The sequence below is a fragment of the Cavia porcellus genome, unplaced genomic scaffold (assembly GCF_034190915.1).
Source record: "Cavia porcellus strain 051 isolate PalLab524CR breed Dunkin Hartley unplaced genomic scaffold, mCavPor4.1 scaffold_1, whole genome shotgun sequence".
NCBI classification, from domain to species: domain Eukaryota; kingdom Metazoa; phylum Chordata; class Mammalia; order Rodentia; family Caviidae; genus Cavia; species Cavia porcellus.
In genome coordinates, this window is record NW_026947484.1 from 178,310,922 (window position 1) to 178,333,579 (window position 22,658).

At 43.1% G+C, this 22,658-nt stretch overlaps 1 protein-coding gene and 1 non-coding gene across 13 annotated transcripts in view; one reads left to right on the forward strand and one right to left on the reverse strand.

Annotated features, from left to right (window-relative positions):
• The window catches only part of Palm2akap2 (PALM2 and AKAP2 fusion), a 461,803-nt gene that overhangs the window by 30,981 nt on the left and 408,164 nt on the right, over positions 1–22,658 (reverse strand). Inside the window, exon 1 of one of the 12 annotated variants that reach the window (XM_063261029.1) lies at positions 12,722–12,861. The exons of 9 other annotated variants lie outside the window; for them this stretch is intronic. The gene's annotated coding sequence lies outside the window, so the exon portion shown is untranslated. Of the gene's footprint in view, positions 1–3,609; positions 3,630–9,402; positions 9,757–12,721; positions 12,862–22,658 lie in introns of those variants that run through there. 2 more of the 12 variants (XM_063261033.1, XM_063261034.1) reach the window with 2 other exon arrangements.
• LOC111755201 (U2 spliceosomal RNA) lies at positions 17,602–17,792 on the forward strand. The gene has a single exon (XR_002789778.1). It is a non-coding gene; the product is annotated as a U2 spliceosomal RNA (small nuclear RNA).

Here is a 22,658-nt window from a genome sequence, read left to right on the forward strand (position 1 = left end):
AGATGTCTCTTATGGCTCTGAGTGCTGAGGAATTCACTCAAAACTAACAGGATGGAAAATGAAGAAATGATTCTATTCTTTTGAATAGAATCTGCCTTTTCTAATAAGCCATTAACTATTCATGTTGTTGTAACAGAGGCTTAATTCTCTCAGCTTTACAAGCTTCCACCTATTTACTCGTTGTTCAATCGGTGCCAGTTCCATTTTTAAATTTTTTGTACTTATGTAGAAGGGATTATGTAGTTAATGGATCAGAGTCTTCCAAAATATTTCACATCAAACTACTCAGACTTAGTAATAGTACTATTTATGTGTCTGCAACTATAAAAAGAAGGTCCTTTTGTATGAACAAACCTTAAAAGCATGCTTTTATGCCAAATGTAATGTAATTATTCTGGAAACAGGAAACTTTTTGGGAAATTGTTCCATAATAAAACATTGGACAACACTAGACCCCTTCAACAGCGCTTCACAGGCTACAGCGCCTCACTGTCATGGCTGTAATTGGCCATGTACATTATAAACACCATAACCAAAGTCGCTGATTACCTTCTTCAGTTCTCTGGGACTGTATCACAACAAGACTCCTGTTAGTTGAGTGTTGCTTTGAAAAGCTACTCACCAACAGCACTCTCCTCTAGTTTCTAAAATGCTTTTCATGTGTTACCTCCCATTTGTGGTTAAGTAAGAAAATCATATTATCCTAATGTTGTTAAATCCATCATATTCTGCACAAGTTATCTAACCACATAATTTTATTTGGCGCTAATAAGATTAATTTTCAAACTTTAGGGTGATTTTCTTTTCCTATCAAGAGACTCTGGTTTACCTCAAAGAGTTCCAGCAGTAAATTACAAACTTAATGTGAGTGCTCCTCAGAGATTTCTCGAATACCATGATCAGTTCCACTTTCCTGTTTCAAGTTCAGTGTGCTTGGTTTCAACGACATGTAAATTAATACACAACAATGCAGAATTGGCCCAAGGCATCATTTACACTTGGTTCAACTTTCAACAATTTTAAAGACTTAGATCAGAATGTTAAAAACATCACATGACTGTACAATGATTCTCAGGGATTCACTTCAAAATTTGTCCAAGGAAAACTGGAAAATTAAGGTTTTGTGTATGAGATCTAGAAGCAGGGTCATTCACCCAGTGCTTTCCATGGATGTCAGAGTGCCGAAAAACTTCAAGGCTACTTAGGAACTGGGGATCCCTTCACTTGCCATATTCTTCTTCAGATCTAAGATAAATGAAGCAACACATTTTCTCTGTAGTCACAGGTAACGAAAATGAGGGCTTTTTTTAAATACTTGTGGCCTCCTACGTTCTTCTCGACTACCTTTGGTCTTTGTCTCAATCTAGTACTTAATGCAATTAATATTTATACTCACAAATGTCTTTGTTATTTTTGATCACCATTAGCAAGTGTTTCACCTTCCCTTAGAATGCAGTAAATAGGTATGTCAGGTTTTACTGTCCTTTAAAACCATTAAACTAAACTTTGCTTGGATAAGGTAAATTACCTGTAACGTCCACTCATACATCAGTAAGCATTACACAAAATGTAAATGCCTGAAACTTAATATTCAAAATTACTCAAGCCAACTTAAGCTAAAATTTGCCTGCTCCATTGACCGTTACCACTGCACTTAACAGACCAACCAAGAGAAGCATGCTACCAGTAATGCTAAGTGAGAGTCCAGTTGTCTGTGGCACCCCCAGCTCCTGCTTCCTCTGGCCAAAGGTTTGTGGCTAATATTCATAGGAACAACGGAGCTTTCCTTCTATCTCTTTTGGCTTAAGGAGTGGAGTAGTGGAAAGAAGAATCTACTGGGAACTGAAATATGGTTAAAAATCACTGTTCCACAAACATGAAACACTTTAGGATAGTTGAGGTGGTGAAAGAAGGCAATATGATATGAAGGAAGCTAAAAGGCAAATAACTGATTATAGAAGTCATTTATTCATTAATCCATTCATGAAACACATAAGAAACTTATTTCACAGGGCCACATTGAAATCAGTAGCAACAATAAGCTCATCCTTAAGAAAAACTGGATCCCCACACCTCCCAGGAAGCATGAATCTATCCCAGAGCTTACTCAGTTGGGCCAGAAGAACGTGCCTCTCTTTGTATCTGCTAATCACACATATATAAAATGATGGGGCCTCTCTCTGTAGCATTTCCCAAGAACACTATTTGGCTCCTCACATAGGCCCTGTCCCTTTCTCCTAAACACTTCACACTTCAAGTGTCCATGATGGATAGCTGGTAAGTTGTCAGCTTTTTCCTTTTAGAATTCAAAAGTTATATCTGTTGTTTTCAAGGCACACTTTTTGAACTAGGAACAACTATCAGTGCAATGGCAAACAGAAACACCAATATGACCCCAGACTTTGGAGGCAGATTTATTTACATTGAAAGGCACTGACCAGGATCATTCCCAAAATATCAGATCCTAGTCTGGCAGTTTGCGGCTTACGTGGGATAAGCAACCAGGAAGTACAGAAGCAGAGTACTTGAATGTCTTTGATTGGTTCTTACAACATGTATCATAGTGACCAGCTGTTTCTAGGAGACATAAGTAATAGGAACTTATAACAAGAACAGTTACCTAAGCAACTAACAGATAAGCTAGGGAGCCTTTTCTGCTACACCAGAACATAACTTTTAAAAATCTGAGATGAATATTTGAAGGTACATTTATGCAGTACCAAAAAATACTGCCTTTACTTCTGAGTCATTAATAACATGCATATAAAATTCCCAAAATACAAAAATGACCAGTGTTTGAAGAGATGGAAATGCTTAATATCCTGATGTGATTACTACACTTATATACAAGTACCGAATTACCATCACATATCATATAAAAGTATATAAATATTATATGTCTAATCTGTTAACAGATTTTTTTTTTTATTTAAGAGGAAAAAGAGAAAAACACAAAACAAACCAAAGCGGCGTAAGGGTACACGCAATACAGAACTACAAAACAAAACAAAACAAAACAAAACAAAAAACCATAACAGTAAGAAATTACCTGCTAGTAGATTACACACTATTTTCTTGAAAATAGTTCCTCAAATCACAGTATCAAAGAACACAAGGTGGACATTCAAACAGGGAGACTGCAAACAGCTGTGTTCAATGTTCCAAAAACATTGATAAAGTCAGCTATTTAACACCCCCAAACACACTTGCTTGTTAACAGATTTTTTTTAAATGCTAGTTTTCTGGTTAAAAATCAAAGTTTGGGGTCCCAGTGTACTTGAGATGATTCCTTTCAAATTTTTTTAAAGAAAATCTAGACCCAAGGAGATAGTAACAGGAAAGATTCTCCCCTTCCTGCAAGTTACATGAGGCTCAGTCCTGTTCTTTCTGTACACTCTGAAAGTGTTTTCTGGCACCCAGTTCCATCTGCTTCAAGGAACAGCAGTAGGTCTGCACCTAACGTTGGTAAATGTACTTAAAGAGATTAACAATCTGATATTACTGACTCACAGTCATGCACTGAAAATCCTGAGCTTTTGTAAAGCTAGTCAATAATTATAACAAAAGAACAAATTCCTGGGTTGTACTCCCCCAACAAGAAGACTTTACCTGGAGGCTGGGGATTTAGCTCAGTAGCATATGCACCTGGCTTGCAAGTGCACAGTTGTGAGTTCGATCCCCGGTACTGATTAAGGAAAAAAAAAAAAAAAAAGACTTTACCTTCATGCTTGGTGGCCTGGTGCGATCAAAAAGCACCAGTAACTATTCTAAGTAAATGGAAATGAGCTTGAAATCCCACATATCCAGATTTGGCAAGAATCTGGGCTCAATGTTATTAATTGATGGCTTGTTTAAACCAACCAATGATTATTGCTTTCTTTGAAGATAAGGACCAGAATTTTCTCCATGACTCAGATAAGGTAAATCTGTTTCCAGATTCAGATAAAATGCATATTCAGTAAATCAATTGTAAAGTCTTTCTCAAATAACTGCCTCAATGGAAAAAAAAAAAAAACACTAAGAACATCCAAACTTGATTTTCCAAAGCAAAAGGGTGCCAAAGAGTTTGAAAGATCCTTTGCCTACCTCACACAACCCTCCAGGTGGAGCCCTAAGTCCACAGTACACAATACCGGCCCCCTGACTGGCTTCTTAGAATAATTGTTAACAGCTGCTTATGGGCTACAGTTTATTTTAAAATAGGTCAGAGACAGTATAATGCAGCTGTGGGCTTCTGAAAACCCAGGACAGACAACCATCCTAACTGGTATAGACACTCAAGGAGTGGTCTGCTAAGATCTAGTCAAAAACCCCACAATCTACTGGTGCCTTCCTTCAGGACTTTGGTTTCCTTGTTTCCTTTGTCTCTGGCAGATCCTGAAGCTTTGCTAATTGGTGGTTAGAGTTCCTACAGCTTCTTCCTTGGGTTAGCTATGCTCCTTCCCTGCAGTTTTCCTCAGATGATCCATGTTCCTGGCTTCTCCAAACTCTTGGGATCGCTGCTGGATCTTTGGCTTCACACTCACAGTGTCACATACATTGCCCTAGGGGGTACACTTCCTTGCCTCCCAGGCCTTTTTCTGAAATCACAGTGGAAGCATTTCTGACCCCACAATTCTTGCATCCTGCATGAGCCTAAAACCAATACAGTGTGGATGATGCCAAGGCCTGCTGCCAACTAGAGCAGTAGCCAGGATTCCTTCTCTCTTGGCAGTAGGACTAGAATGCCTGTGAACCAAATCCTAAGGAACAGTTAATTCCCCTAGGCTGCCCTCATTCTGGAACATGGGCTGTCTTCTCAGAGCAATGCGTTGCTTTTGCAACTCTGAATCTGCCAAACCTGGAGTTCTCTTGGTTCTTGTGATGTCCTCAGGTCATCTTTTCTGCTGTCTTTTTCTGAAATATTTGTCTTTTTTACAACCAATTTTTCCTCTATTTCAACTTTGCAGGCCACAGTTTTACTGGAACTTCTTTTCTGGCCAAACTCACAATGTTTTGAATCATTCTACTTGGCTTTTTGCTCTAGATTCTCAACACTAGCCATGCCATCATATCAACATTAGACTGCTTTGAAACTTTTCCTGAAAAGTTACTTAGTCTTCTGCCCTTAATCTTAGTCTCAGGCAAAATCTCTGGACACAAGCAGAATGCAAATTTTCTGCCACCACATAAAACACACTGTCTGGAGTTCCACAGCCAGTGTAGTCCTTCCCAGTGAAAGACCTGACCCTGATCTTTACTGGCAAGATTTTTATCAGCCTTCTGGTCTTTTGAGCTTTAACCAGAATCTCCCATACAGTACAGCACAGCCTATGGCGTTCCAGCTCTACTTTTCCAGCTGGCATCTCTGAACATTTCCACAGGCTTCCCACAAGCCAGTCACGAAGGTTCCAAAACCATATGACCAGATATAGTCATAACAACAATTCCACTTCTCTGGTACCAAATTCTGTCTTAGTTACTTTTCTCATTGCTGAGGCAAAACAGGCAACATCCAAAGTTAAAAGAAGAAAGCTTTATTTAGCTCACAGTTTGTAGAAGTTTCAGCACACAATTAGCTGGTTCCCAGGCAGGGTGACATCACAGAAGAGAAACAGTTCATGGCAGTCAGAAGGTAGCACAGTGACAAGCACAACCATGGCTGTTTCTGTCTCTTTTATGTCTTATCATCCAGACTACTTAGGGCAAACACCTGTACTCTTAACCTTAGTGTCTTTGATCATAACATTGCTCCATGAATCAACCCTAATCTCACACACTGTAGGTTCAGCCACCTCTGAAAAAGCCCCACTTACAACTACATAAAGCTTTGGGGGAACATCTAAACACAAGCTGTAAAACACTAATGTATCAAGACACAAAATCAACATGCAAAAATCAATAATATTTGTGTATGCTGAGAATGATTTCAATAAAAAAGAAATTATGAAACAACACCATTCACAGTAGTATCAAGAAAAATGAAATACCTAGGAATCAACCTAAGGACAGAAAACTATGCTACTCTGAGATAGGAGATTAAAGAAGAAATCAGAAAATATAAAGAAAGATACCCTCTTCTCCTGCATAGTCAGAACAAATATGGGCCAAATGGCCATACTCACAAAATTGCCATGCAGATTTAACGTAAACCCAATCAAAATACCAAGAGCATTCTTCACAAAGCTAGAGAAAACAATCCTAAAATTTGTATGGAACCAGAAGAGATTCAGAACAGAAAAAGAAATCTTGGGCAACAAAAGCAAAGCAGGGGGAATCACAATACCTGAGTTTAAAGGCTATGCTACAAGGCAGTTGTGAAAAAAAATGGCATGGTGGGACATGCCTGTAATCCCAGCACTCAGAAGGCTGAGACAGGAGGATTATTGTAAGCTTAAGACCAGCCTTAGGCTACAAAGTGAGTTCAAGGCCAGCCCGAACTGTGTAACAAGACCTTGTCTCAAAATGACAAGAAAAACAAGGGCGGGGCATAGCACCGGCATCAAAACAAACATGTGGATCAATGGAACAACAGATTAGAGGACACAGAACCACCCTTAGACACATACAGCTACTTAATCTTTGATAAAGGGGCCCAAAGCACACACTGATGGAAAGATAGCAGTGGTGGCTGACAACTGGTGGTTAACTTGAACTGAATCAGCGTGGTGCTGAGTGTAGAGGGTCTGCCTGAGGAGCGTTGCCAGCATAAAAAGGAGAACTGAAGAGGAAGAAGTGGTGCTGTTGGTTTTCCTGTTGCCGTTGGTTCTTCTGGAGGAGCCTGCTGAGCTTCTTTGCTGATATGAACTTGGCTGTTCTTATTGTCAGAGGAGCTGGGGACCTTGTTGCTAAGAATGGTGTGGTTCACTTTGGGGGAGCTCTGGCCCTTACTTTGAGCACTGCTGCCTGGCTCTGGAGGTGAAGATGGTGCGCTCTTCAGTTTCCTGGAGAAGCTTGTCACACTGGCTTCCTGATCTAAACTCAGCTGTTCTGATCATCAGAGGAGCTCAGGACCTCATTGTCACTGAGGATGCTGTGGTACTTTCAGGGGAGCTCTGGTCCTTTGAGCATAGCTTCCTGGTGCTCCAGTGCAGAACCCTCAGTCTACTGGCACAATTCTTTATCCTGCTGTCACAGACTTTCTAGCTTTCGTTGCTGAGCTTTGGGCCTTCCCAGTGGAGATCCATGAAACAGATTTGCAAGAGACATCATCATAGGCTCTAGGTTCTCAGCTGGACTCACGCCGCACGTTGCCATGGAATGTGGGCCTTCAGCTGGATTTTTTGAGGGCCCTTAGTGTGTGGCCAGATTTCCTGCACTTCTTCTGTTTGACTCTTTGGGTTATTATTATAAATTATTCTATAAATTAAGTGTCCTGTATTAAATTGTTTTGTTTGCAAATCCTGAATACAATAGCCTATTTAACAAGTGGAACTGGGAAAACTGGGTATTTGTTTGCAGAACATTGAAGGTAGACCTATAATTCTCAACATGTACTAAACTAAAGTCAAAATGGATCAAAAGACCTAAACATTAAAATGGACATATTGAAAGGGTCAGGGATTTAGCTCAGTGGCACCTGCCTGGAAAATATGAGGTCATGAGTTCAATCCCCGATACCAAAAATAGTAATAACAATAATACATTGAACACATTTGAAGATAAAATAGATAAAATTGAAGTCATCAGTGTAAGCAAAAACTTTCTAAACAGAACACTAATTGCATAAGAAATAACTTCAAGAATCAACAACTAGGCTGGGGATTTAGCTCAGTGTGTAAGTACTTGCCTGGCAAGTACTAGGTCATGGCTTCAATCCCTGATACCAAAAAGACAAAAAACAAGAAAAAGAAAGAAAGAAAGAAAGAATCAACAACTAGTAGAATGAAAAGACAAACCTACAGAATGGGAAAATATTTTGCAGTTATTCTTCAGGGCAAAGACTAGTATCTAGAATGTATAAAGAGCTCCAAAGCATCAAGCCATCTAAACTAAAAGGCCAAATCAAGAAGTGGTCAGGTGAAATGGACAGATACTTCTAAGAAGTACAAATGACCAATAAACATATGAAAAAAATGTTCAGTGTCTCTGGCCATTAGAAAAATGCAAATTAAAACAACACTAAGATTTCACATCACACCAGATAGGACAGCCATCACCAAGAGGTCAAAAAACAACAAATGCTGAAGTGGTCATGGTGAAAAAGGAACCCTCCTCCATTGCTGGTGGGAACGTAAACTACTACAACCATTATGGAAATTGTATGGACTAATGACTCAGATACTCCCTTTCTAGGTATCTTCTCCAAAGGGCTAAAACTATCACATTATAGTAACGTTCATAATTGCTAGGTCCTGGAAGCAGTCTATATGCCCATCAATAAATGAATGGAAAAAGAAAATGTGGTATCTATACATAATGGCTATACAGAAGAATAAATTGGAGACATTTGTAGAAAAATGGATGCATCATGAAAATATGAGTGAAATAAAACAGGACACAAAGGAGCATCTCCGATCTTCCTGGTCTCCCCTTCCAGATTCTTAAATTTTTTTTTTTTGTCTTTTTTTTTGAGACAGGGTCTTTCAATGCAGTTCAGGCTGGCTTGAGCTCACTTTGTAGCTAGGCTGCTCTCAAACTCACAATGATCCTCCTGCCTTAGTCTCCTGAGTGCTGAGATTATAGGCGTGAGCCACCACCCCGGCTTTAGACTCTTAAATATTAATTTTAGTTGAAGTGATACATAATTAGAACAATGCATTTACTGCTGCATGCATTTACTCCATAAATAGAGTAATTTATAAAATGTCCTTACAGGTCAAATCTCTTGAAGATGCAATAGAAATGGTCAGTCAAGAGTCAGCCAGACCTGGGGTTCCCATCACATGCAAAGTAAAGGTGGGGTTGCATGCTGTGTGGATCAGAACCTGCCCGTGCCCAGTACTTAACTAGCCACATAAATGTCTACAGGAACAAGGCAGCATTGTACATCTATCCTGGGGCCACATCACGAGAGTCACACCTCTATTAAACGGCTAATATGAGTCTAACAGCTTATTATTCTACAGCACTGGCAGGACCCCTCTGTGAGGACAGAAAGGCAAGACTTTACTACAATTTTGAAACTGCAGAAGAGCTGAGGGGCTTTTCTGTAAGATCACGCCTGATTAGAAAGTAGCACAGCTAGTATATCAAAAGATGTTCTCAATGACAAGGAGGCTTCTGAAACAGCCTGGAACGTTAAGGAGAACGAATAGATTGAGAGAGTATTTGGCTGTCTGGTTGATCTTTGTGCTCTTGATCACTACAGGTGACTTGAGACTCAGAATTTGGCTTTAAGAGTCAATGACCCCTTTATTGAGATGGAGCAGAGACCGACTCCACAGAGACCTAGATTCAGCTTCTAATGTTTGCTGTACCTACCAGGCTGTCCCGTTAGAAATGAGTCTTCTTCATGGCCTGGGTATTTCAGCTCCTGGGTTAGCTTAGAGTTAGATTGTCCGCTTCCTCCGACAATTTTCTGGAGACATAAATACTATGACCCCATCTCACCATGAGAAAGGGCTGTGACTCCACAAAAACATCACAGAGCCAGTGGGACACTAGAAGCCAGTTTAGTTTGCACAGAAACACAGGAACGCTCTGACTCCTGCTGCACCCAAACACATGCTACCAGATTTTCCTTGCCAGGTCTGGCTGGGCCCAGGCAAACACCAGAAGAGTGTCCTTCAAGGACAAGCAAGATGTTGAAGCTCCTCTCCATCCTTAGTGCCCGCTTTGTGGGCTATTCGCAGCTCCCCCTCTTGCCACCACCCACAGGCTGTGACCTCTTGACAGTGTCAGTGATCTATTACAACCTCCGAGGCTGCTAGCCTAAATGCAGTGTGACCCAAATTACTCAAATACCAGCCGCCTGCTTCACAGCCAGGTTTCTTGGAGCTGAATAACCCTGATCACTTCCTACGAAAGCAATATTTAAATTAGAAATGCTTTTCCCCAGGTAATAAGTGACCTGATCCTTTAATCCAGTTATTTTTAAATTCCATCAAAAAGATACACTCACTTTTGGCCTGGGAACAGAAGCAAGGCTATAAAATAAAACTTCCTCATAGCTGGGAAATCAAAGAATCTTCCCAGTTCCCTTTCTTTCCCTCCCTCTTTCCTAAGACCTGTGCTGAGTACACAGGGTACCATCAGTATACAGCAAAGAACTGTTTCCATGGGCCATGTATGGTGCATGGTTCTTCTTGGTCTCACAGCTTTCTGAATCCAGACAACTCCATCACAGAGGCTGACAGGAGGAGGGTGTGCTACCTGGCTGGTGCTAATGCTTGGAGACCAACATCAGCAGGATTTCACTGGCCTTGGAGGAAACAGAGGAGATCCAGGAAGGGTGGGGCGTCTGAGGAAACCAGAGGCATATGGCAGGTGAACACAGAGGTTGAAGAGATCAAGCACTTTCTTGCAACCTTGGCTTCCACCCATACATATGCCTACCTTGGAACCAGACAGGGTGCCATGCCCTAGGCCCAGGGAACTGGGGTTCCCTAGAGCTCTGAAGTGATTTCCTACTCCCTAGCAAGTACCAATTCACATAAAAAGAACAAATGATGTAAGGCAAAGTGCTACAGCATCTACTGGAGAGATTATAGTCCTGTTCAATGGTGTAAATAGTACAGGCCAAAAAGGGGTTCTGAAGAAAGCTGGGCCTACCCCGAGCAGGCTGGCTGGAGGGAGGGCCAGGACTCTTGTGTGGCCCCTTCTGCCCTGTCAGGACAGACTGGGAGCAGGAAGGCTGGCTCCTGTTGTTAGGTTTTACATTAGGGGGAAGCACAGAGGGCCTGGTGACATCGGGGCCACATTCCAGACACAGGCAGTCCTTCCCCTTCCACCCCCAGTGGAGCTGCTTCCTGTCTGTGACACGAAGAGCCTGTGTTGACTGTGGGAAACCAGGCCCCAAACCACTCACGCAGGAGGCCACGGACCCGCCCGGCTGGTGGGAGGCACACAACCAGACTTCAGACCCAAGCCTTCCTGAGGCAGCTGTAGTTCAGACCAAGAAGCAGGAGTCAATGCTGTGACCCCTGAAAGGGTTAACACCGACCACTCCGGTCCCCTCCTACTGACCTCCCTCAGTGAGGCCATTATAGCTAAACCGACTAGGGGAGCCCTTAAAAAAAACAAAAACTACCCCAATCTTTTGTTGGCCAGGCCCAGCGTTTTTTCTAAGAGTGTGTGGATTTGGTGCTACTCCTCTCTGGCTCACACCTCAGACCCAACTCAAGTATGTGTGAAAACACTCTGGAATTCCCCGCACTGGACCTGCTCATGTTCCCACGAAGGAAAGTGGTCCACTTTGAAAGTCACAGGATGTCCCTGACACCACAGCCCACTGAAAAGCCACTGGTACAAATGTCAGGCTGCACATCTGGAAAATGTTAAGGCGCTATTTGATTAACACATTTACAGCTTGGGCTTTTTGTGGGGAAAAAAAATTGGAGAATGCATGAGTGGTGAGGTGAGAGGCAAGAAGAGGAGGAGAGGAAAGAAGCTGTAGACTTCACTGCAGCAACCGGTGAGAGGGCTGTTGCTTCCCATCTCTTGGAGATCAGAGCTTCAGCAATGAAGTCTACAGCTTCTTTCCTCTCCTGAACTAGGAGAGAGGCAAGTTCTCGGTTCCTCCCAAGTGAGACACTCAGGGCTCTACCATGGAGTTGCCAGAGGCCCTCTTCACTGTTTTGCAGGGAAGTCCCCACCCCTGGAGCTAAGCAAGAGTGTGGCCACAGAGAGAACTCTGCTTCCCACAGCCTGAAGTTTCTAGAGGCACTGATTCTGCTGAAAGCCCAGCTTTGGTTCTTTATAACTTCGCTGCATCTCTCTTGGTTTTAAAATAGTTCATCAGGATATTAGATTTGTGTCCAACCAACCAAGGATGGCAGGGACAAAAGCTGAGTACCACTGCAGGCTTGACAGTTTCCATGATGTTGTAGCAGAATCGAGAGCAGAGAGAATACACTGCCAGACCTGTGTGCAGTTAACCCTCTGTGCACAGAAGAGTCTGGGCTACAGACGGAGCTGATGCATTTCTCCTTCCAGTCCCATAGGACCTTGAGGACGCGGGCCCCTCACAGTCCCCAAAGGTCCCGCATCTCCCGGGGGATACGGTGAGACCCACAACATGGAAACAGAAGGCTCTCTGTAGACATCAGCAGCAAGATGACAACTAGAAAACTAGTCTCCAGAATCCCTGGGTTCCTTGGAAAAACATTTCCAATCTGGAAAAGGGTATACAAATACTCCGTCTCTCTCTGTCTCTCTGTCTCTGTCTCTGTCTCTGTCTCTGTCTGTCTCTCTCTGTCTGTCTCTCTCTCTCTCTCTCTCTCTCTCTCTCTCTCTCTCACACACACACACACACACACACACACACATGTGCATCATCCTCAAAGCATTTTCAGCCACAGACAACTGACCTGTTTAGTTTTGTACTGAACATGTGTTGGGAAGCTTTCTCCACCTTTTAGCATGAAAGCTGGACATTTTGTAAGATTTGCAGGAGGAAGAGGAGGCGGGGAGAGGGGAGAGAGTGAAGAAGGAAGTCACCAATCTGAGCTCAGCTGTCCACTCTCTAGCACAAAAGGCTCCACACCAAAGCATTACCCCCGGCTCTGAATCCCTTCTCCATAAAGACTCCTTTCAGATTAGACAGAAAAGGACAATAAAGCGGGCACCAGGCGAGGCTTACCCTGCCCAAGGCAAAAGCCCGGAGTGTTCCCCAGAGGTCCGCAGTCGGAACTGCCTATTTTACCCAGACGGGTTCCAGCGCACACTCTAGCTCCTGCTGGATAAATTCCTTTCAAGCCTCTAGACTAAAGGCTGTGATGTCACCGCTGGCCCTCCCTCTGCTCCCTAAAAGGTCATTCATACTAAGAAGGCCTTTAACTCAATTCAGAGAAGCCTGGCTCCTCCCTGGCTGCCAGCCCTGCAAAGTGGTGGGCTTCTCTTGTCACAGGCGGCTCCAGGGCCCACCCAGAAAGTGCAGGGTCTGAAAACAGTCCCTAGGACAAGCAGAGAATGACTATCCCAGAAGTATTAAGTCTACAAAAAAATCTGGCAGATCCTAGGGAAATCTCCAGTTAGACAGAATTTTCAGGCCAGCTTTTACATATCCATTCAGAGAAAAACAGTTCATATCAGAGACAAGGGATCCAGTTTTTAGAAATGTCTGGAGAAAGTGGCTTCCCCATAACTAGCCAATAGTCTTCTGCTACCAAGAAGACCGATGTGCATTTGCCTAGGGTAGTGACATGAGCATCACAAACATGTCCATCACTTGCTCTTGAACCAGATACCAGAACCACACTAAAGTCTCACAGAATATTAAATTTTATCAGGGTCCCCTACCTGGGGACATCCACCGACTCCCAACCCTGCCTCTAGGTTTACCTAATCTCATAACCAGGAATTCTAGGCTGACCTAGAAATGTGTGACTTCAATTCCCAGTATCAAAAAAATAAGTAAATAGCCCGAGAGGAACTGTCAGCTCATTATTAGATGTTTCTCCACCAAGAGTGGTACTAGATCTCCCTATATGACCACACCCATCCTACTACACCCATGAGATTGATGGAGAAAATAAATAAATTAGCTTAATTTCACCTTAATGCACAAAAAGGGAAACTATATGTGCTATAGAGGTACTGTTTTCCAAGAAGTAGGAAGTCACATGACCTGGAATCCCAGAGATAATGCACAGTTCACTAAACACAAATACATGGACACTGTACACTTACAGGTAAACTGTGTCCGCCCTATAAGTTCAAATCCTAATGCACAGAACTACAGAACCTCATTTTGGAGACAAAAATCTTTACCAAGAAATCAAGTTTGCACTTACACTAGGACATAAGAGTTGGCCCTGATCCAATAGGACTTGTAATTAGAGAAAAATTCAGAAACTGAGATGCAGGTAGAGAGAAGAGACAGAGAAAAGACAACTATACTGCTGGGAAGACAGTCCTGGGACACAGCCTTCCCTCAGCTCCCAGAAGAGGCCACCTCTCGACAGCCTGACTGCACTTTTGGCCTCTCCAACTGTGACATTAAAAATTCCTGTCATTAGGCCACTCAATTTGTGGCACTGTCAAAGCAGTCCTAGCAAATCAATGCATTTCTACATTGATCATGCACTTCTGTTCCTGCACGCGTGTGTACACATACACACACATGCACTCACCCTGACACTTCTGCAAAATTAAGGTGGAGCTTATAAAAACACTGGCAAAGTCACTGTTATGTATTCCAGAAAAGTGCTTGGTATACATTTTGTACTCTGAGGCAGAGGGAGAAACGAAACCACCAAGCTAGATTCAGGCTGCCCAAGCATACACCGAGCCATCCCACAGCGTCCTCAGACAGCATCCTCAGACAGCGTCCTCAGACAGAAATGATCCGTGCGGCAGCTGGCAGGCAACACCTTGCGGCTGTTCACCCTCCTACTTCCCCAGGCATAGACTCTGAGCTTGGGGAGTGGATTCTCTGAGTTCATAAAAATAAATCTGTGTCACCAGCTTAATTCCCTCAGGTGCTGTAACCTGATATTCTGGTTAAGTCTCAGGGGAGTTTTGGGGTGGGGGGATGAAGCTTCTGGAAGTAAAGCTGTTTTGACACTTGGTCTTGGCTGACTGGCAAGCAATGTGCAACTTCCCAGCAGCTGGGTTTGAAGACAGTCCACACCATATGGTCATCAGACAGCAATATCTATGGCACACCGATGAGGTGCCAGGTCAGTACTACGTACCCTTACACAGCTATTTAATCCTTCTATTAATTAAAGAAATGAAGGTTCCACCTCCTCTCGGGAGAAAGTGGGGCAGAGTCAGACCCCAGCCCATGACAGCCAGCGCCTCTCCAAGCACAGACAGCCCGTCAGAAACAAAGTTCTGGAATAATCCAACCCACTCTGCAGGGCTCTGCTCCTGGAAGCCACTGGGAAGCTCATGGGGAGCAGACCCAGGGAGGTATTTTAGGCTAATGGAAGAGGCCAAAGGAAAATTTAAAAAACATCTGTCGTGTAAGGCAGCAACATGAGGCTTTGGAAGGCCAGGCCCGCTGCTGCGTAGCTGTGGGCTGATCGCATCTCCTTTCCAAGTCTTAGCTTCCTACGTTGTAAAGTGAGGCATTCAAACTAGGTAAGCCCTCAAAATTCATTTCTCCTGATCTGTGACTTCAGCACCAACCGTGAGCCAAGGTGAAGTAGTTCCACATGGATAGAATGGAGAAGAAGCACGATGGCAACGGGAGGGAGCAGCTTCTGAAACTGGTCGTGGATACGTTGCCAAAAGCACTTTCAAGAGTTTTGGGAAGTAAGACCGCTCTGACTTAAATATGGCCCCGTCACAGCTTTGTCTGTACTGGAAGAACTGGGTTCTGCTCAGTGTAACCATCTCATTTACAGTGGTCTCCAGTTACTAGTATCTCAGCGTGACAGAATGTTCCAAAAACAGGGGCTGGGGATTTAGCTCAGCGGCATAAGCGCCTGCCTTGCAAGCAGGCAGTCGTGAGTTCGATCCCTGGTACCGATAAAAACGAAAAAAAAAAAAAAAAAGACAGAATGTTCCAAAAACAGATTTGATGGAGTCAGAAGAACTGGATGGAGGCCAGTAAGGCAGAGAGGATGGCTTCAAAAGCAGGAAAACCCAGCCCTCCTCCTGGAATTGTGAAGGGGGGCGGGGGCGGGGGCGGGGGGGGGGGCACAGTGCAAGAAGTTTCCCTGGAAGTTTTCAGTTTTTTATGCTGCTCCAATGCCTGATTTAAGCATGTAGCCCCAAACCTGTCCCTCCTCCCCAGAGCCCAGGCACATCCTCTCTCCCCCGACCTTTCAGGTGGATCCCTCCTCAAATCTTATCTCCAAAAGTTTCGTATCTCTGCACAGAGCTAGCTCTTTATACTTAGATGTAAACCCCACAGGAATATTTACAATTTCAAATAGAACCCTGTTTACCCAAAGAAATCCCTAGCCGAGTAAAGTGTGGGAGACCAAGACACACCCAGTCCTTAATGCATTAACAGAAAACTGATGAGAAAAGGCAGAGAGCACCAGGGACTTTCCTTTAAAAGGATGACGGAACATCCAGACCCAGCTACGCCTCTCTGATATTCGGGGCACTAAAGAGCAGGAGGTTTAGAAGAGTACAGAACAAACGCACGTGGTACTCAGCTATGGCATGCACCATGAGCTCATTTCTTCCTGTAAAAAACATTATTCTACAGAGGAAGAAACAGTGTGCCAACTCCCAGTTCCCAGGGTATCCTGCCACACCCCAGTGTGTCCTCCACGGTCGCCAATATCACTGCTCAAAAAGTAGAGAAGGAAGTCTGAGCCCTACTACAGAGAGGGTGTGATCAAAATATATGGGGATATTTACATTTTAAAAATTTACTACATTAAAAGACATGCTGCATTAATCCCCCTCAAAATACTCCTCTCTAGCTTCAAATACATTTATCCCATCACTCTTGCCACCTTGGGCAGCAGTTTGGGAAGTCCTCGCTCAGCCTGTGTCTTCACAAGGTGTGATTAAAAATAACAACAATGAACGTAGTTGCCAAGCACCATCCAACAGAAAGGCAAGCTCACAGACACTACTGAGTATCCTCATCCACCTTATTCATTTGATCAGTTACCACGTGACTTTGGCTCTTCCCCAAAGTCAAGATGACCACGGAAGCTAAATGTTTTACATCAATTTAAGTGAAGGAAGCCGTCATGACAGCCCAACTGAAGACACTCATGAAAGAGGACTTCTATACCTGGGGGCAGGAGATATTTGGAGGGGAACTGATGGCACTGTGTTTTTCACTATAATACATTTATTAAAAATTTGAACATTCACAGAATTTCTGCCCTGAGTTCCTCCCGAGTTCCTCTGCTCCCTCAGACTCTATGACCCTATCATCCCCTGCAGAAGGACAGGTGCCATTGCGCTGCACTATGGAGGACAGAGGTTTGGAGAGTGGCATTGCAATCCTGTAACAGTAAAAAATCAGCATCTCAGATGATTTCTATAAGAGATAGATGGCTCTGTGAATTTTAGAAAGGATACTTATCATAATTGTATGGCAACTTGGAAAGATGCCTTGTGAATATGTATGCATCAAAAGGAGTAAGAAGTTTTGGTTAAGAGTGGACTTTGGTATCCAACAGACCCGAGGTCCTCTTCCTCTATAAAATGGTACAGTGACACTGCGGTCTCAGAGAGCAGCTGTGAAGCATTAAATGCTCACCACAGACCTGGGATTTAGCTCAACGGCACAAGCACCTGCCTGGCAAGTGTGAGGTCATGAGTTCGATCAAAAAAAAAAAAAGCTCACCTCAGAGCTTGTCCAGTGAATGGTGGCTAAGACAGAAATAAACTGGGAATGTATTTGCAACACATGACAAAGGCCTAATATGCCTAATAAAAATATAGAAAAAACATATAAATCAATAAAGACCAATAATCCAAATATAAAAAGATATGGATAGACAGTAAAGAAATATAAATTGTTCTTAGACATCTGAAAAGGTTCCCCAACCCACTTATTTAAAAAAACTATGTTTCCCACCTATAAAATTAGTCATCAATGCTTCTCCGCTTTTTGACTAAGATTAAGCATAGTATCTATTCTTATCCGTTTAATATCTGATATGTTCTCTATCCAGGGACAATATATTAAATGGATTTCTGGAGCTGGGAGATGGAATAGGAGATTTTTCTGTCCACTCTGTGCATCAATCTGGTATTGCAGCACCCCCAGGAATGGTGCACTCCCCCCACACCCAGGAAACAATCGATCAATCAACCGATCAATCGCCACCATATGAGGAAAGGGGCTCCCCCATCCAACTCCATCAATTTAGGGACAATTTGTATCCAGATTCAAAGTACACAATGTCTTTCATTTAGCAGTTCTACTTCTAAGGACTTACACTGCAGACATAGTGGCACATATATAAAGTGACACACATCTACGCATCCCCAGTGCCACACTGCTTACAATAATAAAAGTCACAAATAACCTACACTAATAGGAAACTAATATATTCATAAGATGGAAAAAATATTAAACAACCTTTAAAAGAAGAGGACTACAGTTAAGCAACAAGTATTCCATTAATATTGTATAGAGAATACTAATTCTGACGTTAACAAGGATGAACATAATCTCATATATACAACTTGTTCTTTGTAGGTGCATGCATGTATACTTGTACATGCGTAAATTATTCCTGGATGGAGACCCAGGGAACTGATACATCTTTAGAATAAGAAGAGGGCACTGAATATCAGGGGTAGCTATGCCTCTCTTCACTGAGTCCTTTTCTACATTTTTTGAATTGCCAACTCTTTTTGGTGTACTACATTAGCTTCTGAAAAAAGAATGAAGTATTTAATAGCATATATAAAAAGGCAGACAGGTGGGCAAGAAAAAAAGGTAAAACAGTACACATGATGAGCCTGGAGGAGATTAGTTCACTGGCAAAGATATCATTCATCATTTGGAAGAATCACATCAGGATATTAACTGTGGTTTATGCTGCAAAACAGGAGTGCAGGAAGCTCAATGTTGAGGGAGATGAAACAGTGCAATGGGCCTATAATTTGTATTTTACAGAGGCTTGCCTTCCTGGGCACAAATTGCTGTTATAATTAGAAAAGCAATACTTAAAAATAATCATGCACAGATCAACAAATTTGAGGTTTAAAACTTTTTTTTTTTAAGGCCAGGAGTTCTATTTCTTAGGTTTTGGAAAACATTTTTGGGGGCGCATGAAACCCAGGGACTCACACATGCTCTCCCTCTGAGCTACATCTCCACCCCTTAGTGAAACCTCTTGCTCTCATTCTTCAACACACAGAACAGTGAAGCTTTCACGCAGATGCGCATCAAAGCCTGCCCTTCTCTTCAGGAAGTCTGCATCACATATTTAAGACAGACTCTCACTCTTCCCAGCTGTAAGACAATATAAGCTTCCTTTTCCATGGAAGCTAAGCAATCAGTTCTCTGCTTTAAATACATATTCTTCTTTCATAAGCTGTCCATTCCCAGAAAAGTTGTGAAATGCTCCTAAAAACTGGATTTCTCAGGGAGGGAGGTGGGGTGGTGGTGGTAGTGTCAAATGTCATAGAATTTCATGAACTATGTCACAGGCAGAAAATGTGACAAGAAAATCTCATTGATGAGTTTCCCAAGATTTGATCAGCCAAATAAAGAACCAAATCTAGAGGCTGATTTTATCAATTACTCTAAATAATATTTTTTTTTTCCTTCATTCAATTTCAATACACAGGTAAGTCAATTCGGTAATTCTGCCATCCATTTAGAAGACACACATACAATGAGGTTCACTGAATTGGAGTCAATATTTTATTTTAATAAAATATTTCAAAGCTTTCAGCAATGTTTCTAAAATAATATTTGGGGCTTGCTATCTAGTCTTCTGCAAGGAAAAATGCCATCTATGCCTCCAATGTGCACAGTGAATGCTAGGGTTTGAGACAGACAGTGACTCTGTGCTTAGGCAATCCCAAATCCAGAACCCAAGAGCCATTTTTGCTTGGGGATTCCTGTCTTTCTGCTTCCCTCTCCCTAGTTCCTAGCCTTGGGGCAAGGTCTTCAGGTCTGAGGTCAGCAAGGGGACTCAGGGTGGCATGGAGGCCAGGAAACAAATCGAGTCTCTCCAGCAGATTCACCTACCAAGCTCTTCCTCCATCAAAGGCAAGAGGTGTTCAATGGCAAACCTTCACTTGCCCAAAACAACACTCACAATTTGTGAGAAAAGACAATCATCAGAGGTGCTTTTTAAGTGCAACACTTAGTGTGCTCTGAGAATGCTTAACAAAAGGACTTAGCTTTTCCAGTAGGGAAAAAGGTTCATCTGGTGGGCCCAGGGAACCTGTGCGAGGCTCTGCTAGAGTTAGAATGCCATCTGCTGTCCCATCAGCATGGCACTGCCATGAATTACCTCTCACCCTGAGCTCAGGCACAGCCTTTCTTCAAAAGCACAAAGCACATGTGAAGCCAGGCTGCAGCAAACAGACCTCTGATCCGATTCACTCTGACACTCTCTGGCAGCACAAAAGAACTCTAGGAAAGTCCAGATGACCATCTGAGAATGCCATTCTGCGAGGACTAAGTGATGATTCTGGATCGGGACTGGCACCTGGGGCATCAGCCTGAGGCCCAAGGCACACTGGGTAACAACAGACAATGAAGGCTCAGGCCAGACGCTCCCGAGTTTTCTGGCTAATGCCGCTGCCACACATGGATTCTGAGGCTGGTACCCAGCGTGAAATCTAAAGATATGAGCCCTTGACCTTGAGGCCCTGACTCTGGTTCTAATTTTAACCGTGCTTCAGTCTTTGGTTTTAGTGAAAAAGGGAGGAGGAGGAGCACCTGGAATCTGGCCTCTCTCATCTACAGCCTTGCTCTCCCAAGTGGACCTGGACTGGCTCCGCAGGACCACACTCTGAGAAGTTCAGGTAGCCAACTCTGGAGCCAGCTGAGGGCCAGCTGCTTGCTTCTGTCCACTGCTTTAGTGGCCCTGATGCCAAGGAAGGAACTGCCGAGCAGGAAAGCATGAAATCTCACTGTTGCTCCAGAGAGATGGCTGATAAGCAGAGGCACAGGGACACAGGGAACAGCCAGGAGCTGCAGAGGGCATCCAGCTTTGTACAAAGAAAAAGTCCTGTCCTTCACTTGATGCCAGCCAAACCTGCTCTCGACCTTTCTCCATGTATGAGCCACTCCTATGCCTGCTCTTGGAGCAGAGATCCATAAAAGCCAATAAATCACACTGACTATGGAAATGGGATAAAGTCTGAGAACCAGCAGCAGGGAAAAGGGTCAGGGTTTGCCTCTATCTCATCCTATTTACCCTGTAGTGTCCCTTTAATTTGTGGCCACCTGCTGCTGAACATTTTGATGCCCTGGTCTTAGAGTCTTACAATCTTCTCTGTGTGTACAGGTGGCAAGATGATCCAGTGGGAAGGACACAAGTCTACAGAAGAAAAGCTCAAGGACTTTGAAAGTTCTGGCATCACAAACTATGTGATGCTTGTGGAAGGGATTTTCTGCTCGGACGCTCAGGTTCAGGTGATAATAATGCTGTCATGAGTTGAATCATGTCCTCCAAAATTCATGTCCACCCAGAACCTGAGAATGTGACCTTATTTGGCAATAGGGTCTTTGCAGGTATAATGTACAAAGATGTGGTCTTACCCTCAGGACTGGCGTCTGTATCAGAAGACATACAGACATACACAAAGAAGGAGAATTCCACCTGACAGAAACTGGAGTAAGTCACCTCCAAGACAAGGAATGCCAAGGATTATTAGTGGCCATCAGAAAAGCTAGGAGAAAAGCAGGAAACAGATTTTCCCTCAGTCTCCAAAAGGAACCAACACGGCCATCCCTCATTTCAGACTTCTGACCTTCTGAACTGTGGAACAATAAATTGCTATTGTTTTAAGCTATTCGGCTTGTGATGCTTTACACAGCAGCTATAGGAAATGAACACACCTACCTGATAAGGCTGTCAGGAGGTTTGCCTAAGAGACAGCATTCAAAGGCAGCTTGACTCCATGACTAGGACAAGTTGGGCCCTCAACTGCAGGTAATTCACACTTGCTCACTCCTCTGGTTGCAGGTTGACAGTAGGGGTTTTCTAGCATTGTCAAAAGTGGGTTGTCTTGTGGTATTTGTGCTTCTTAAAATGTGCAGATAAGAAGGAAGTGAAAGGCATCCCTGTGGAATAAGGGTCTACTCAGGCAGCCAGGATTGCAGATTTACCAGTCTCATGCACAAATACTATCTCGTGCTGAACCTGGTTTACAAAGACAGTTGGTCCTGGAGCTGGAGATGGGTATGAACCTGGTCAAGCTGGAGAAGAAACACAGACAACAGAGCCTTCTTCAAAGCTCTTGGCTAAGGCTGATGGTCAAGAGCTTTACTGATCACTTAGGGTAGGCCAGGCTTTAGACCAGGTGATTGTTCGACCCAATCACATTTACTCTGCAAAGAAGTCTATGAGACCAGAACTCTCGTGTGTCCACCTTACAATTTAGAAGTGAGGCTCAGAGAGTTTTGAGTGTTGTCTTGCCCAAAGTCATCAACAGTGGGTGGCGAAGCTCAAACAGAGGCGGCCTGGCTCTGGATCTTTAGCCACTAACTTGTCTCTTGCAGATGCAAAAGTAAGCACTGAACTAGAGGTTTATCAAACAAGGAAGATTAGTCAATCTCTTTTCTGCTTTACCATATACAGTTAGCCCTCCACCTCTGAGGGTTCTACACACAAATACAAATAACCAGAGATGGAAAATAGCAAAAAAAAAAAAAAAAATTGTGCCTGTATGATATAACAGAATAATTAATTATATAGTATTTACATTGTATAGATATTATAAATAATCTAGAGAGGATGTAAAGTTATATGCAAATACTATGTCATATAAGGGATATGACGTTTATTTAAAGGACTTGCTTTTGGTATTGAAGGAGGTCTTGGAATCAGCCTCCTGTGGATACAGAGGGACAGCTGTAATCTAACAGGGTCCTAGAACTCTTCCCATAACCTTCATGGCTTAGCAAGTATGCCAGTTACTTTACACAAAATATACACGATATAGATGACAACAAT